General features: G+C 37.9%; 1 protein-coding gene across 1 annotated transcript in view; it reads left to right on the plus strand.

Moving 5' to 3' along the window:
* Nucleotides 1-3,765: 3,765 nt before the first annotated feature.
* The window catches only part of LOC134221730 (suppressor of lurcher protein 1-like), a 430,147-nt gene continuing 414,711 nt past the window's right edge, over nt 3,766-19,201 (plus strand). Inside the window, exon 1 of the mRNA XM_062700938.1 lies at nt 3,766-3,847. The gene's annotated coding sequence lies outside the window, so the exon portion shown is untranslated. The remainder of the gene's footprint in view (nt 3,848-19,201) is intronic.

Consider the following 19,201-nt stretch of genomic DNA (forward strand, 5'->3'; position numbering starts at 1 on the left):
TCATGAACGCAAGAATGAACTGCACATCCATTGTGAATAAAATAGTCTGGTAGCTATTTGAATCGGCCTTAGATAATTATTGAGAGAGCAAAAAGTTCCTCGACCCCCCAAAGTTGGAGCCTATGGGTATCATCATCTAGGTCGAGGTCGTTCGATTGCTGTATGGTGGTAGGCTGCTAGAGCGGCCCATGATTTTGTCGATGGGCAACAGTAACACAGATATAATACATTCATCCTTTCCTCACTCTAGCGATTCAATTATGTAGGACAGGATTATATCTAGAACTCCCTTGCTTCTAGGGACGCCCCATAGTTTTTCGAGATTCAGACGAACGAAGGCTTTTCCGTGGTCAATTAATACCAAATGTGGGACTCTCGAAATTTATTGACCTGCTCCAGCATCATACAAAGCATGACAGTATGGTTTTCACATGATCGTCCGGGGCGAAATCCTGCCTGCTGTCGTTGGAGAATTGCCAACCTTTCCCTGTATCAGAATTAGGATCACGGATTTGTTCTTGCTCCAATCACCCACCCGCTTCTCCCGACTGCAGCCAGCAGCGTTCGACTTACTCCTCTAGAGCTGCTTTTAGTTGGTTAGTATTTGGCTCCTCTGGAAATAGATCAGCTGAAAATGGAGACCTTCTTGAATCCGTAATTAATGCAGCGCTGACATCGCGTTTGGCTATCATCTTTTGATGCGGGATCTGATAACGCATTGCTCAGATTCAGCGGTTCGAGGAGAGGCTAGGGCGAAAAATTAACATAGACCGACTGGAAGATGCAGCTGTGAAGAGATCGTTCGTTGAAGAGCTTGGAACTCGGGTAGTGGATGTCCGAAAAGTGGCAGCGTAGAAGAGAAGTGGGCGGCGAAGAATACTTTTATCGAAACCGGCGAGGACAACTTGGATGAGCTAAGCACTCAGCGAAAATAATGGATTACAGATGTAAGCCGATGGAAGATTAAGGAGCGTACAGAAGCAAAGGCTGAGGAACGGGAAGAATCAGAGGAGTGAAGTACGAGTCCCGTCAACGGGATGTATCTCTGAAAGTGGAAGTTGGGCGCTGCTGCAGGCAGGTCAGGCGGGCATGGGTGAACTTTCTGACCGATGAAGAAAGGATGGCTGCAGCAACAGGAGATTATTGCCTCAGTTACTCACTGACTTGGACAGCTGAAAGGTTGGTTCGAGCACTTTAAACAGCTTCTTCAAGTCTCAACCAGTTCTTCAAAAAGCAGCCATCCTGTTCTATGCTGTCTGTGTGAATATGGTAGCAACAATTCAACTATGCTATATATGTAGACGAAGAATCAGAAGGAATAAATTTTGGCTGTTGCGCCCTTTTCAAATGTTGGTCTAGCAACATCTTTCTGGAGCAGGTCAACAAGTTGGAAGTGTCTCTTTATTTGCTATTCATTGACTACGGAAGGGAATTCTATTGTCTGAATCACAAAAATCTGTGTGGCGCCCTGGGATGCAAGGGATTTTCAGATAGGGTCGGAGCTTTGTATGAGCTCATTCGGATAGTCACTGATGTGAGGCAAGGATGCATTTCATCTCCACTGTTACTTCTCTTAGCGTACCAACCGATAAGATCATGGTGGGTGCGATTGACCGTGTACCATACCTTGAGCTGCTTTGGCAGTTTACTGTTGTGGAACATCTAGACGACTCTGATTTGACTAATGATGACGAAACACTGTTTTAGTACTGCGAACGCTCTTTTATGCGGAGTAAGCTGAACGAGCTGACCGTATGCTTCTTTGCGGCGGATCTCACCATCAACGTCAGCAGGACCAGGCACTCAACCATGCCAACGAGAACAGTCTCTCAAACTTTGCAGTAGCCGGACGATCGGAGGATTTCAATATCTTGACAGTCTGATATCATCAGATGGCGAAATTGGGATAGACTTAGAAGCTTAGTCAGAAAGGCTGGGCGTTGCGAGTTTTCGAAATATTTGGAGACCCAACCGGATTAATCCACGTACTTTTTTTTTTTTGGTTGGCTTTTTTCGGTGACAATTAAATCAAAACAGCAATTTAGCGTTACGCGTTTCGGCTTACTACGCTTCAGCCATTATCAGACGCCTAAAATCACATTTATTACAATTTTCACAATCAAACAATAATTCACACAAAATACACTTACTACTAGCTGGCAACCTCCTAGCTGTTCAGTCAGACAAACATAACTTTTTTTTTCTTTCCTTTCTCGCTAATCTCTACCACCCTTCATGGAAGAGGGACATATATTCGACTTCAACAAAACTAAAATTTTGAATCGAATACAAGACCAGGCGAGCAGAACAATTGCGGAAGATCGGTATTACTTCGTTCAGTTACGTATTGCTACTTTGGATTTTGATTAAAAAAAACTGGCAATATGAGTAACACGTTATAATTCTTGTTTCAAAATGTCCTAACTAGCCCCGATTTGTCAATAGAAACCCCTACGATGTACCAGGAGAAAATGTTCTCTAGTGGGTAAAAATAGCTCTTTAAAATAAATGTTTCAAAAATTCAGCAATTTTGTATGAGGTCTAAAAAATACAATGAATAATTGCGAGTGGCAGATTTTCTACCCACCGCTCTCTGGTCGCGTCAGTGATCCATTGTTTTCTCTGAGCGCGCATTTCGCCCTGATTATTATTTTCGCTGGTGGCGATGAAGGCGTTCTTGATGGCGGTCATTGGTCTTCCACGCTGCACCTTCCGGAATATCTGTTGCACGGATCTCAGTTCTTCAACGGGATCTTTTCACCGTGGCATCTCCCAGTCGTGTGTTGAACCGTCGTCCGACTCTCTCCTCCTGGCGGCGAATCCGCGCAATGCAAAGGCGTATTTCGCCAATGAGGGAGTGATGATCCGACTCGATATCGGCACTACGTTTATTCCGTACATCAATAAGATTCGTTTCTTCTCGACTGACGTAGATGTGGTTGATTTGATTTTGGTAAAGCCTGCCATATTATTTGGTCTCCAGCTTGGAAGCCAATGCGTAGGATTGCCAATCCGGAGGTGACGAGCTGATAGTATATCCATTGCTCGTAGAAACAAGATTAACAGGCGCAGTATTAGTCGTTTGAGCGCAGTATCATTGCGCGCACTTTACCAGTCGCTCTAAACAATGACCGATACGAAAGTGATTAACTAAAATAACAGCGCTACGCAGGTGATCAAAATACTCGCGCCCATTATGATGCTCCCAGAATCATTACTTGACACTATATCGGTCGCTACTAAACGCTGCTATAAAAGTAGCGCAACTGACAAGTGACCAAATTTGGTAGCGCGTGAACAGCGCTGCTAATTTGATAAACTGTCAAACGTCACCGTACGGAATACAGCAACAACCAATTTGAGGCCGAATAGTCGCAATGCGAAAAGTTGACGAAATTATAATAAGAGCGCTGGTGGTGATCCATCTTAAGATGCTCCCGCCGGAATGATGCTCTTAGAGAGCATCATTGCCATTCGTTTCATCCTCAGCTGACTCATGATTGATTTTATGTCAAGTAAATATTCGGACCTATAAAGTGGCCCCAGGTGTTCAAAAAAAACATGTGATTGCTATGAATTTTAATGTTATCGCCTTTATCACATTCATAGCGTATGTAATTATATTGCAATTATTTTAAGAGGCCCATCAACATCAAGGAAGGTCTTCGATTCCTCAAATCAATGATAGACGAGCTCTGAAGAGCAGCGCAATGAATCCGTCGTTACACCCGAAAAATGCTATTCCTAATATACCAACTACGCTACAAGTGCAAGAGCAGGAGCAGGAGCGAACTTCCTTGGTTTGCCTCTTGTCGAGGCTTCCTCAAGCGTTTCGTGTAAGTTGGAGGTGAGTAATTCTTTTGCATTTACTTTAAACTTTGTTCTTAAATATTTTGCAATGTATGGGTTTCATTCACTTGAGTTGAATATATTGCATATATTATGACTTCACTTTGCATAAGTATCGACTGAGAAAAATAGAATTTAAACAATCTCTATCGTCCAGAAAAGTTTGAAGTATTTGTACAGGAAAAAGTTTAGATCGATAAAGCATATATTTATATGATACGATAACACCTTTGAACTCCTCAAAACAAGCAAAAGCATAATTGTAAAACCCTGTTTAATCCACCTAGCGTGATGGTGCCTTTCGCGTGCAAATAAAATATTACATTTTGTCCATAACTTCCGTGCCCAAGGTTCGATCTAGCCAATTTTCAATGAAAAAAATGGAACAGGATGCAACTTGTTGCGAGTAAATCAGTTGGAGATAAGTGCCTGAAAAATTACAATTTTTACTCAATTTTTCTATTAAAAAAAAAGTATATTGGCCATAACTTCCGAGCCCATAGTCAATCTGGCCAATTTCAATAGAAACAATGGAACAGAAGTCTGCGTCGAATGCGTCGGCTGAGATAAGTTCCCGAAAAATAACACTTTTGATACATTTTGGTACAAGGTGCGCGCACACACACACACAGACATCACCGCAATTCGTCGAACTGAGTCGATCGGTATATAACACTATGGGTCTCCGGGCCTTCTATAAAAGGTTGTTCTTGGAGCGATCATATAGGCTTTACGTAAAAGGCAAACATGATTTTGAATTTTTGGCGTCCTTTGCATCATTTGAACCGGTGCCAGCGAAGTGGTTCATGTTACATTGGTAAATTTTACAGGAGCATTTCTCCAAAAATCTCGAAAATAAAACTCAAATTAGCAATTTTCTGCAGCTCAACCGTACCAACGTGTCGTGACTGATGTGCCGAAAGGTAGTGATGAAATATGCAAGTTTCTTCCTAAATTTCAAGTTTGTTAGAACAAAATACACATGTACCACTATTAATGGGAACAAGCAGAAACCGAAAATCGTTGCCAGTAAAAAGTGGTACTAACAAATTTATCAAATTATTTTAAACGATAAACCATCTTGAAGTTCAAAATAGGGTCAAAATCTATGGCGGAAACATCCATTTGTCAAAATTTCTTTTCAGTAGTCTGATTTTAGTGGATAGAACTGCACATGCCACTTTTTCAACGATTGCTATTGTGATATATACCAGAAATTCAAAGTGCATATCTCTTCGTTATTCCCTCACTAGACCTTTACGAAACAGTTAGTGTAAAAACACAAAATCGACAAAAATGGTTTATGTACCACTTTCGCTGGCGCCAGTTCATTTCATTTTGGTATTGACTCCTGATCTGAAAACATGTATCTTTTATACTACCAACATACGCATATTTTATACTACCATCATACGCATATTTGTCCCATGTTTGCTGGGATTTCCTATGTATATGGGGCAGCTATGCGTATAACGGCAATATAGGCCAGGTAACAGGTTTTAACAATTTGCGATAAATTCGTCAATTGTTAAAATAAGCAAAAATAAAGCAAAATAACTAATAAGCAAACTCCGATTGCTATAAAAGCTTATAAAATTTAATTCTTGCGCTTGATTTACAGGAGCCTACACTTATTCGCAAGCACTTTTTGGGTTTTTGACTCCATACCTCCCCCTAAGGCTGCTTTCGTACAAATGATTTTTTATTTTTATGGTGCGTAAGAAACGACAAACCCCCTCCCCACAAATTCTTACGTAATATGTGTACGACCCATAGCAAAGAATGGATTATGCATTGAGCGTTTGGCCCTTATGAAATCACTTATATACTGTACAGCATCTATACAGTTCTTTGAAAAGTCAGCGATTATTATATTTTAGGTGTTTGAATAATGCTTCCGACAGCTGCAAAGACATAAAAAGCCTATTTTACATCAGGATGCTGCTCCTTAAAATTTGAATATACCTCCGAAGGTTACGTAAAGTAATCTGCACGGTACATCTACTTTCTCAGCTGCATATTTACTATTACAAAATATATCAGTTTATCTCGTCACTTTTAAATAAGTCTCTAACTGCCTTGTTTTTGGATTAGTATGGTCATGTTCAATTAGCGTCGATCCTACACACCAAATTTTTTCGCCGAAAATCAGCAAAATTTTGCTGAATTTTGCAAACTGATAACTCAGCAATCATTTCAGTAAAAAAAATTACCGAAACTTTCAGCAAACTGAACTGTCATATCTGTCAGTCGTTTCTGAATCATCAGCTTGTTATGCTGAAAACTCCGCATTTCGGCTGGAATATGATTTGACAGCACTTTGCTGTATCAATTCAGCAAAATGTTCAAAATTGCTGTAAACCAGCTGGTTACATTTTGTTTATTTATTATCATGATTATTATAAAATATTTTTCTTCGTATTTTCAAAGGATATTTAGGATTTTTATGGCTTTTATTCAAAGCAGTAGCAATAACAAATAAACAAACTAAGACTTACATTTATTAATATACATACAATTAAACATTTGTTGCAAATGATCAGTTTGTGCAAGCATAAAGTTTTCATGCATTTGTATCAATGACCTCATGCATTTTTACTTGTCTTCAAGCCATCGACCATATGCAATATCGGCCTTATACAATTGATTGATGACAATTAAAACATTTTATGATGTCCGCCATTTTTTGAAAGCTGAAAAAAGACAAATTATTATTTTTATTGCTCAACTTACGAATAGCTTTTTCACTGCTTCACTTCACATCACTTTGCAACGGTTGGACTTCAGGCTCTGCAAGACCTCATGAGCTTCAGATCGATTCAGCACATAACTTTAAATGATTTTACGATTTTAAAATTTGCAAAACGAAACTAGAAACGCGGTCTAGAAAATTTAAACGTGATGTTTTTTACCAAGGCCTGCAGTGACAGTGACAGCAGTAGAACATGCTGAATGTACAGCAATCTAGCAAGGTTTACTAAATTTCAGCAAACCGGAAAAAATTTCCAAGCTATCAGCAAGTTCCAAATTACTGGTTAATTACCAGCAAATAATTTGCTGAAACATATTCTTCAATTTGGTGTGTACACAATGTTTAAGTTCCATGTAAACTATGAAACAGGGTATCTACCTACAAACTAAAGTGCCTGCATTATACAAGTGGCGCAATATTCGCTACCTTTAAGAACCTTGTGCTCGACTGGAACAACTGATTTGAAAGCAAGCGCCTGTTCCAATTTGTGCCATCTCTGTTATAGAGTGCATCCTTTTTACTACAACAATAATAAACATATCGCAATATTAGGAAAGTTGATAAAATATGTCGCGCAAAAATGGTAGTTTTCTACTCCATCCTCTCCTTCGTCACGCTTTTGTATCATTTCACTAAAAAATGTCAGGTCATCACGCTTCTCAAACACCTCCCCCTTAGAGCGTGACATGACTTTGTGGATGGTCCTTAAGTATAAATACTATCTAAATATCACATCGAATCTTATTGCATGAGAAAATCAAATGTGGGATGCTGCTGTCTCAATTGTGTTCTAGAAAAGAACTGGCCATTGCCAATGCTGAGCTTTAAATCATTTGTTATTTGAAGAATTGAATTTGAGAATTAATTCTTTCTCTGCAAAGAGGATAATTTATTACTCATCATTTTGCCCCTTTGTCACAAGCGAAACAGTGTAGCAAACGAAATGTCAGTTAGTGTGTAGCTAAACGAGAATAATATCACGATTGCAATCGACGTAGCGTGTGAAAAACGGAAAACACACTAAATCGTAATTACTCAACTGTGTATCGCTTGTCTATGGAATTTATAGTATGTATAAGGTAGGAACAATGGCACCGCCACGCAGCTAATTTTACATGAGCCATTCCTCAGTTATGAACTGTGAGACTTATGTTATGAGCAAGTTACAATTTTGATATTTGATACTTTTATGTCCAGAGAAATGACGGAAAATCTAACGAAACTTGCCACCTTCAGTACGGTCTTGTTTTGTAGCGTGCGCATTTCACAGCTCAGTTAAAATGCATCCTATGTAGAAATAACATGATTCTCAAAATTATCGTGGTTATATGATGACCTGAATGTTATTTTTCCTTCCTTCTGCTAAAGGCGGACACCGGACCAGGCACTGTTGAGTTGGAAGTTTCGTCAAAAGCTAAGAGTACTTGGTCGTTTATTCGGAGCTTCCGTTGAAAGACCTGGATGATTTCGTCAGGAAGTTGGGAGCAGATTTCGACTAAAATCCGAGAACACGCCGGCTAAGGGTCGAATGCGATACTACAATTGTAGCCGGATCAAAGTACGTGCAAGAGCCTCAATGTACGCGACAACTATTGGCCTTTATACCCAACACTACAGGAGACGTGTCAGTCGGTGCTAAAGGACAACATAGCTGCCATGACCCCCAGCCGAAAACTTGGCACGGTCAAGTTAGCAACCGGAGATAAACAACTGATTGATAAACTAAGTAGGATCGAGGTATACCGTCGTGCATATTAAACTACACTTCAAGCGAACAATGGCAACTTTGACAAGGCTCGCTGAACACAATGAAATCTTCAAGAGAAAAACTGTTCGGCACTGGAACGATGTCTTTTGGTAAATATATATATATACATAATTAAAATCATCTATATGATCTCTTGAAGATTTCTCAGGGAGCTCCCCAGCAACCTTGAGTTCCTTTAGAAATCTTTGGAGATTCTTCTGCGGTTTAATACGAAAACTTTCAAGTTTAACCAAGAGAATTCTCGATTCCTCCGGTTGTTGTTACAAAATTCCTCCAGGACATTCTTCGGTGTTTGTGAAAGTATTCTACAGGATTTTCTACAAATATTCTTGTGGAATTTCTTCGACTGCAGAATAAATCCCGAAATTTCTAGCACCCCATTCTCGTTCGCCACGTTTATTACTCGAGGCGTCTTACAGTGATTACTTCGTTTCTAGTATGGATATGGACAATTGTTCATTTCAATCACCTTTTTTCTAACATTGTGTATTTTACAATTGACCATTTCTAGGTGGCTGGAAACTTGGCTGTCATCTAGATGTGCTGTACCAGATGATGCTCGCGAGGCTTTCATAATCGGAAAGACGTCGACCACGATAACAGAAAATTTCGGATCATAATTTCTTCGAAACGTATGCTCTCATACCTCTGTCGTTTTACAACGATCGCTGCTGATTGCATTTAAAATCACTATGCAGGGTATCCACTTCTTGCTCCATAATCGATCAAATGAAAAAGCGCACCCTGTGCATTGCTTGCATCACCAATCAGGAGCAAATCGATTATACGTTCGTTTTCAGACCCTTGTTTCCGCGGCTAAATCAAGGTGGAGATGTCAGAGTTGCTAATTTCCTTAGTGACGGGAACTGGCGCTAAAGACGCGGCGCGTTGCGTCTTCGGACAAGCTGTCGTGCTACTTAACTGTTATTTTCATGTCAAGGAAAATATAATCAAACACTTCAAAAAGCACCCTGAGATGCCTATAGAGGTTCAGGAGCAGCTGAAGCGGAGGTGCGCTATTGCAAATAGCACCAACCAAAAGACATTTGGTGCCCATTGGAGCTATTTATAGCGAAGTATAGTATTTACGAATCGTTCACAGCGTTTTTCGATAAGTACCCTACATAAAAGTATTCGGAATGGTACAAGCGGCTCTGCCAGGATGCCCGCTACCAATAATGGTGTGGAAGCGATCAACAAATCGATTAAGTACAATTATTTGAAGCGCCATAAAGAGCCTTTCTCGGCATTTAAAGAGCAAATAATGCGTATACAGAAGCGTACAGCGACCCAGATCGTTGTGGTATCGGAGGCAAGTAGCTCTCGCCGATGAAGGAAGCTTTCGAATACCTTAAGACAAAAAAGTTGCGAACAGTAATCAAAACCATCAAGGCAGAGTATTCGTTTATCTCCCGGAAGGAGTTAACGAAGTGACACAGGACATCGAAAATTTTGAAACCCTGAATATACTTCCCTTGATGCCTACATGGAGGAGCTGGGTAAAGTTGCCCGTGTGGAGGTTAGGGAGTAGATTCACGGCATGGATCTGCACGTGTAAAAACTTCTTTAAAACTAATGGGTGCGCCCATATACTGGTCGTTGCTGTTAAAATGCTATACTCTCGGGCTGAAAGCTAACACAAATATTATCTTCGAAGAAGCCATGTGGACGGCCAAAATTTATCACGAAAGCACTGTGAGAGACTAATATCAGTGAAAGCGTAGCCGAACGTCAGCTGGTAATAAAGTCTCTAGACAAAATTTATTAATTGTCATTATTAACTACATTTGATATTTCAATAAATAATCTATGTCCATATTTCGCTCCTATATTCGTATTTGAAAACATCGTTTATTCTGAACTAAACTAAAACAAACTAAAAACTAAACTAAACTAAACTAAACTAAAGCTAAAACTAAGAAACTAAACTAAAAACTAAACTAAAAACTAAACTAAAAACTAAACTAAAACTAAACTAAACTAAAACTAAGAAACTAAACTAAAACTAAACTAAAACTAAACTAAAAACTAAACTAAAACTAAACTAAAACTAAACTAAAAACTAAACTAAAACTAAACTAAAAACTAAACTAAACTAAACTAAAACTAAACTAAAAAACTAAACTAAAACTAAACTAGCTAAACTAAAACTAAACTAAAACTAACTAAAAACTAAACTAAAACTAAACTAAACTAAACTAAAACTGACTAAACTAAACTAAACTAAACTGAACTGAGCTAAAACAAACTGAAACTAGCTAAAACTGCTAAAACTAACTAAAACTAAGCTAAACTAAGCTAAAACTAAACTAAAAGCTAAGCTAAAACTAAAACAACTAAAAACTAAACTAAAACTATAAAACTGAGCTAAAACTAAACTAAACTAAACTAAAAGGCTAAGCACAAACTAGCAAAACTAAGCTAAAAACTAGGCTAAAAGCTAAGCTAAAACTAAGCACAAGGAAGCTGAGCTAGCACAGCAAGCAAGGCAAGCTGGCAAGCTAAGGCGGCAAAAACTGAAGCTAAAACTAAGCACAAAACTGAAGCTGAGAACTAAAACAACTGAGCTAGGCAAAACTGAGCTAACTGACAGGCAAACTGAGCTGACTGCAAAAGCCAAATGAGCTAAACTAAAAAGCTAAGCACAAAACTACAACAACTAAAACTAAACTAAAACCAAACTAAACTAAACTAAACTAAACTAAAACTAAACTACAAACTAAAAACTAAACTAAAAACTAAACTAAAACTAAAGCTAAACAACTAAGCAAACTAAAAGAAACTAAAGCTAAAACTAAGCTAAAACTAAACTAAAACTAAGCTAAACTAAGCTAAACAAGCTAAAGCAACTAAAACTAAACTAAAACTAACTGAAACTAAAACTAAACAAACTACACAAACATAACAAACTAAAAACTAAACTAAAACTAAACTAAACTAAAATAAAAACTAAACTAAAACTAAATGAAACTAAAACTAAGCTAAAACTAAACTAAAACTAGCTAAAACTAAAATAAAACTAAACTAACAACTAAACAAACTGAAACACAAAACTGACTAAAAACTAAACTAAAACTAAACTAAACTAATGCTAAAACTACTAACTACTAAAACTACTAAACATAACATAACAACTAAAACTGACTCTACATAACTACTTAAACTACAACTACTACTACTATACTAAAACTAACTAACAAACTAAAAATACAAAACTAAACACTAACAACAAACAAGCAAAAAAACAAAACTAAAACTAAACAAAAAAACTAAAACTAAACAAACTAAACTAAACAACTAAACTAAACTAAACAAACTAAACTAAACCAAAACTAAACTAAAACTAAACTAAAACTAAACTAACTAAACTTTGACTTTCTCTTGTTCAGTACTTTTTTCTCATTAAAAAGTTTCAAAAGTAGATGTAAGTTCTTGAATCAGCCTTTGACCTGCTGTACGAACTGTAGACGTATTATTACGTAGATGAGTAGAACCCGTCAATTTTAAAAATGCACTCAACAACAAAACATACGATTGGGTATACATCATAACGTATTAAAATTGCAAACATTTGCACGATCAGTGACGTTCAATTTTCCATTTTTTATATCAGACAGAATCAATAAAGACGTATTACATAACAAAAATAGAATGATCAAACCGCAAGTAGATAATTATTGTGGCGGATAGCCACAAAAAAATTCTTATGAGTTTTACATGAACAAGACATATTTTCGAAAACCAAAACATCAAAAATTCAACAGATATTACGTGAAAACGGAAAAACATTATTTAAAAGGTTTAATAATAAATAGATATTTTCTAAGTTTTATTCAAAACTAAGATGCAACTAACATTTGAACGCTTACAATATGAATGAATATATAACTTTAAACAACACAAAATCCAGTACATCCACTACATCATCCACTACTAAGGATGAATGTTGCTTATTTTATACGAAATGTAAAATACTCAAATAGTCAGAACCACCAACCTGTTTGGAAACATAGTTTATTATGCTGTGGGTTGAAACCATTTTAAATGCCTACAATTTCAGTTTAAATGTTTTGTTCAACCTTTCCTTTTAGGCAAATAATAATCTTTCGTTTTAGTGCGTTCTGTGGTTGGAATGTTGACTAATTACGAGAAAGGCAGAATTACTTAGGGTTTTTATAGAGTTAAATAATTACAATTCACATTCTTTGATGAAACAATTCATCTAACAACCAACTATCACTGGAACTAATGCATTTGAGATTGAATACCAAATACTCTATATCTATCAATATGCCAATGAAAAACAAAATACAAAAACGATCAAACCTTCGTTAACTTCACATTATAATTATTGAAATCTTTCTGTGATATATTATTTAAATTTTATAAAAAACAAAACAGTAGAACAATTTAAAAGAAAATGTATATATTCATTGACGAATTCAAAAGGTAAAATGTGATATAAGATATACGAAATATTGCCGTAATGTTATCTTCAACATATTGACAATATAGTAACTACTGAAAATAAGGAAAATAAACAGTAAACATTAAAAGACGATGAACTATAAAATAATCGCTAATTATTATTTTAAATATTCAAAGCGACTTTCTATCAGATTGTCCCAATGTACAATAAGGTCTATCGCTAACACTACCATTATGGTACCTCGTCATTCACTTGGCGCGACTCAGTGGTCTAACAACTCTTGCGCGCTAATGGCATGTTCCCTGCCGCTTAAAGAGTTGCCACACGATGTTCAGGTCAGCCGAGGTCAGTAATCTGACTGGTGAAGCACGAGATTAAGCTATGACCAAAGTATACGCATTATGTTAACAAATCTTTAGATTCGTTGATTTGAATATTTGAGGTAATTAATGCGATCTTAGCGTTTGAACATCAATGTATTCGTTGCTTATTATGTCTTATAGCGTCAAGAACAAGCTCTAAATACAATTTTCGTTAAATCTATAGTTTATTGTGCCAGTCATAAATAATATGGGAGCATTTTTGGTATCCTTTATCAATAACGCTTTAAACCAGATTGATTAAGTTCAAAATCAATTATTATTATATCACACAAAGGTTCGTTGGATCAATTCACCTATATTATCATATGACCCTCGCTTTTTATTATACGAATATTAACATTAAATAACTTTTCAAGGACACTATTTGTTAATCATTTATCAACAAAATAAATCTTCCATAGAACTGTTAAAACATTTTTTTCGATCTGTCATGGAAGCTACGTCAACGTAAAATATTTTCAACAAAATACCAAATTTAGATAAAAATACTAATTTTGTAATTGTCAGATTATCGACGAGAAACTTCTAGATTTATAATAAAACGTTAAAAAATCATGAAATCTAAGCTTCTGTATTTTGAACATCCGAAAATTCCATAAAGTCAAGTTCTTATACACCATACATTCATTCTGCACTCTCATTCTTGTTTAATAGGCTCGAAAGTTTGAAAGCGTCATTCATACGTAAACAAGACTAAGGTGACCATTTTATTTAAGTTTGCACTTTCTGAACAGTTTTCAGATCATGTAAGACATTTTTAAGTTGCAAATTTGTATGGAACGAATTCACTTTGATGGAAAATACGCATTACTTCGGTTCATACCAATATTGTTTATGGATCGGACTTCATATCTATGGATCATTCGTATGTTTTTAGGGATACTTGTATCTATTACCGAACATATTTTGAGGGGTCCATCAATTGCGATGATTCATTGCTGCCGTTATTAGATTTGTAGTGTAACCCTGTATTGGTTTTGATCGAACAATACTATTTCATGGCTCATCACTATGCAATTTTATTGCTCATTTCTATATTTTCCATGGAACAAAAAACAATTTAAGTATGCGTTTTGACTTATATCATGGAACATTTGCTTTATTTTATGTTACATTCTTGTTGAAGTGTGGAAAATACCTTGCAAATCTATGGATCATTCCAATATACATTAAAGTAATTTTTCGGTTTTACTGGAACATTATCATTAAATTTATTGCGCAGAAGCAAGTACTTTATGGATCATCTGGGATTCTCTTATGGGTATTTTGTTAAATATGCCGATATTTTTCAAAATTTGACCCACAGAAAAACCTCATTTATTGCTATATTTTGCGAACCATGGATCGTTTTACACTGCCTTATGGATCATCGACCCTTTTATGATTTTCATTTTCAATCTATGGATCAAAAACATATTTTCATGGATCATTTTGTATTTCTTTTGGATCATTTGTACTTTTTATGTGTAAAAGTACATTTCCCTCGAAGCTGTCCGACGATAGGGGCGAACGAAGAATCGTGCCATTAACTAAACTAAAGTTGCAGAAGTGGGAGGCGGCTGGACGAAGGCCTCGGTTTTCCTCTCTATACTAAGTATACGGTAAATATATGATCCTCAAAACAAACTTTTATAGAAGGCCCAGAGACCCATAGTGTTATATACCAATCGACTCAGTTCGACGAATTAGGTGATGTCTGTGTGTGTGTGTGTGTGTGTGTGTGTGTGTGTGTGTGTGTGTGTGTGTGTGTGTGTGTGTGTGTGTGTGTGTGTGTGTGTGTGTATGTGTGTGTGTGTGTGCGCACAAACGACAAAAATGTCACTCATTTTGGCACTTATCCTCAACCGATTTCTCAACAAGTTGCATTCGACGCAGATTCTTTTCCCATTGTTTCCTGAAGAAATTGGCCAGGTCGGACTATGGGATCAGAGTTATGCCAAAATACAAATTTATACGTAAAATCGCGTAAAAATGTCACTCATTTTCCGGGCACTTATCCTCAACCGATTTGCTGCAACAAATTGCATTCGACGCAGAATCCTTTCCCATTGTTTCCTATGAAAATTGGCCAGGTCGGACTATGGGATCAGAGTTATGGCCAAAATAATTTATACGTAAAATCGCGTAAAAATGTCACTCATTTTCGGGCACTTATCCTCAACCGATTTGCTGCAACAAATTGCATTCGACGCAGAATCCTTTCCCATTCCCAATCCATTAGATTCACCATTGTATCTTGACAGATACGTATTTCGACCTAAATGTAGGCCTCTTCAGTGTCTCGGCTCGACTACGAGACACAGGGCAACCTTAGTCCAGCATGTATGACAAGTGAGTATTCCACTAAAAGCTCAAAATATTTCTACCCATTTTTTCCTATTGAAAATTGACAGGTCGGACTATGGATGAGTTATGGCCAAACCACCTTTTTGCCTTTCTCGTATACTAAGTATACGGTAAAGGCTATATGATCGCTCAAACAAACTTTTATAGAAGGCCGGAGACCCATAGTGTTATATACCAATCGACTCAGTTCGACAATTGAGTGATGTCTGTGTGTGTGTGAGTGTGTGTGTGTGTGTGTGTGTGTGTGTGTGTGTGTGTGTGTGTGTGTGTGTGTGTGTGTGTGTGTGTGTGTGTGTGTGTGTGTGTGTGTGTGTGTGTGTGTGTGTGTGTGTGTGTGTGTTGTGTGTGTGTGTGTGTGTGTGTGTGTGTTGCACTACTCAAAATGTCACTCATTTTTCAGGCACTTATCCTTAACAGTTTGCTAGCAACAGTTGCATTCGACGCAGAATCCTGTCCATTGTTTCCTATTTGAAGTTGGCCAGATCGGACTATGGGATCGAAAGTTATGGCCAAAATACAAATTCATACAGAAAAATCACGTAAAAATGTCACTCATTTTTGGGCACTTATCTAACCAATTTGCTCACAACAAGTTGCATTCGACGCAGAATCCTTTCCCATTGTTTCCTTTTGAATGGCCAGATCGGACTATGGGATCAAAGTTAAGCCAAATACAAATTCATACGAAAAAATCACGTAAAAATGTCACTCATTTTTGGGCACTTATCCTTAACAATTTGCTCACAACAAGTTGCATTCGACGCATAATTCTGTCCCATTGTTTCCTGAAAATTGGCCATATCGGACTATGGGATCGGAAGTTATGACCAAAACACAAATTTATACGTAAAATCGCTAAAAATGTCACTCATTTTCGGGCACTTATCCTCAACCGATTTGCTCGCAACAGACTGCATTCGCCGCAAAATCCTGTCCCATTGTTTCCTATTGAAATGGCCAGGTCGGACTATGGGATCTAAAGTTATGACCAAAAATGTCTTCATTTTCAGGCACTTATCCTCAATCGAATTGCTCGCAACAAATTGCATTCGCAGAATCCTGTCCCATTATTTCCTATTGAAAATTGGCCAGATCGGACTATGGGATCGGAAGTTATGGTCAAAATACCTTTTTATTAGAAGACTTACAAAAATCACCTATTTTTTGGACATCTAACCTTGGTCGATTTACACGCAACTAGTTCATTCGACGCAAAATTCTGTCTCATTATTTCCTATTGAAAATTGCCAGATCGGACCATGGGATCGGAAGTTATAGCTAAAACGCAAACTTTTACGAAAAAATCGCGTAAAGAATGTCACTCAATTTTTAGGCATTTATCTGTAGCTGTTCTCGCAACAAGTTACATTTGACGCATAATCCTGTCCCAATGTGTCCTATTGAACATTGGCCACATCGAAATATGGGATCGGAAGTTATGGCCGAAACACCATTTCGTCTTTTGCCTACAAAGTATACAAAGGTTATATGTTCGCTCAAAATACTTTTACAGAAGGCCTGGAGTTCCATAGTGTTATATACCAATCGACTCAGCTGGACGAACTGAGATGTGTCTGTGTGTGTATGTGTGTGTGTCACGCACAAAAGTGAGTTTAGCTCACTTTTGGTACTTATCCAAACCAATTCACTTACAAGTTCCATGACGCGGAATCCTGCCGATTGTTTATATTGAAAATTTGGAAGATTGGATTATGGGCACAGATTAGCCAAAACACTTTGTGTTTTAAAAAGGCGCGTAAACCAGCTCACTTTTAATGCACTTACCCTCAATTTACTCACAACAATGCATTGAGGCGGAATCTGTTCTATTATTTTCTATTGAAAATTGCCAGATTGGACTATTACCTTGAAAATTGGCCATAATTTTGCCTTTCCTGTGCAACAAAGTTGTACCGAAAGGCTATAATTTCTCTCCGAAAACGATCTATCGGATGCTTCCACACTGATACGCTTCCTCTCTCTTCTTACGGGAGTTTGGCAGAAGGACGGTCATGAGATTTATATCATAACAAATATTGCTCTCGCTCGATGGGAATGACATTTCGTTTTCTTTTTGTGTAGTCGGGCTTCAGTTTAACAAACATCCAAAAGTAATATCCTCAAAATATATGACAGTAAAATAAAAAATGGGTATGTACGTCAAAAAGATTAGAAAGGAAAAAATTGTCGAAATTCTTATTAGCATATTGAAGATCAAGTTGAAAACCAGACCGAGGTCTCGCGACAATCGCATTTCTCGCATTTCCGGATGTTGCAACTGCATCGCGAGTAGTGCGCATCTGTGCCATAATCGTGCACCACTCGCGATGCAGTTGCGACATCGGAATGGGACAAAATATGATTTTCGGTTTCAACTGGAACTACAACATCTTTGCTTGAAAAATCCGATTTTCATAGAATGGACAAAGTTTTTTCTTTTTTACTCCTAGCTACTAGCTCATCTATTTTCAAGCACACATTTTACGAAGGTCGAGAAGGCACCATCACCGCTAGGTGGATTAATCTGGGTTTTATGAGAGAGCTGCGTCGACGGATGTCCTTCTTCCGATCTTTTCCCTCAACAAGAAGAGACAATGTACCTCCACGGTTCAGCCTACTTTGTTTTGGTCGCCCGTGATGGAAAGAACCCTGTCCTTGGTTTCAACCCAGCGTCGTGGTACGCCAGGCGACGTTTCTGCGATCATCTAGAGGCGGCAGATCAAGTACCACATCTTTCAATCCTATAGTGCTCCAACTTCCCGTAAATCTGAAGCTGGACTGGTTCACATTCAAATGGCAGTTCCCAGTAGTCGACCTCCGTATATTAAATGGATGTATAGTGAACTTGGTTTCTATACCTGCGAAAGTCATGTTTTTATTGGATCAAAGGAACGCGTCGGAGAAGGAAGAAAACAAAAGGAGTAAGCTCTTGGTACGCAGAAAATCCTGTGAAGGAATGCAACGTTGCAAGAAGATGGATCAGGATGATATCTGAAGAGCTGTACTACCTCGCATCTGTTCTGAGCACTTACGTAATACAGATACTGTAAGTCATGTGGGCGAGTCAATGCCGGCGAATATCCACCTTGGATAGGCAATCTACGGATTGATGCCAAACGGTCAACTACCCACTGTAACATGCCCGTTTGCGGTTGCGGTTCCATCAAGAGTTTGCATGGGCTGGTCAAGCAGTATTATTTGATCCTGCCATGTTCGAGAGTGACAAATGTCAAATGGTGCAATACCACAGAAGGGTACATCACAAAGCGACGACAGTGGAGTTGGCAGTTGATCACAAAGATAAAAACATCAAAACCAAGCAATATCAGAATCGTGAGATACAGCAACAACATTGGACGCGAAAAAGGAGTAAAACCAGGCGGCGCAAAAACTCTTTCCATTTCAAGTTTGAAGCTCATTAGCGCTCTTAGGCTGTATTGGTTGATGAAAACGCAATGCATCAACGCAGACTGTCGATTTCGCTGCGAGTGTTCTGGGCCGACTCCAATCATCACGCTATCGTCACGTCATCGTCGCCTGCAGAACAGGCAAAAACTCTTCAAATCCAACCTCTAGGATTGCCGTCGAAGATCAACGTCACAGATAACGGAACAGAGTGGGAAAGTGGCCCAAATCTACTAGAAATGGAACCATGTCACGTTCTCCTAGTGATG

Source organism: Armigeres subalbatus, chromosome 1 (genome assembly GCF_024139115.2).
Source record: "Armigeres subalbatus isolate Guangzhou_Male chromosome 1, GZ_Asu_2, whole genome shotgun sequence".
In the NCBI taxonomy this organism is placed as follows: Eukaryota; Metazoa; Arthropoda; class Insecta; order Diptera; family Culicidae; genus Armigeres; species Armigeres subalbatus.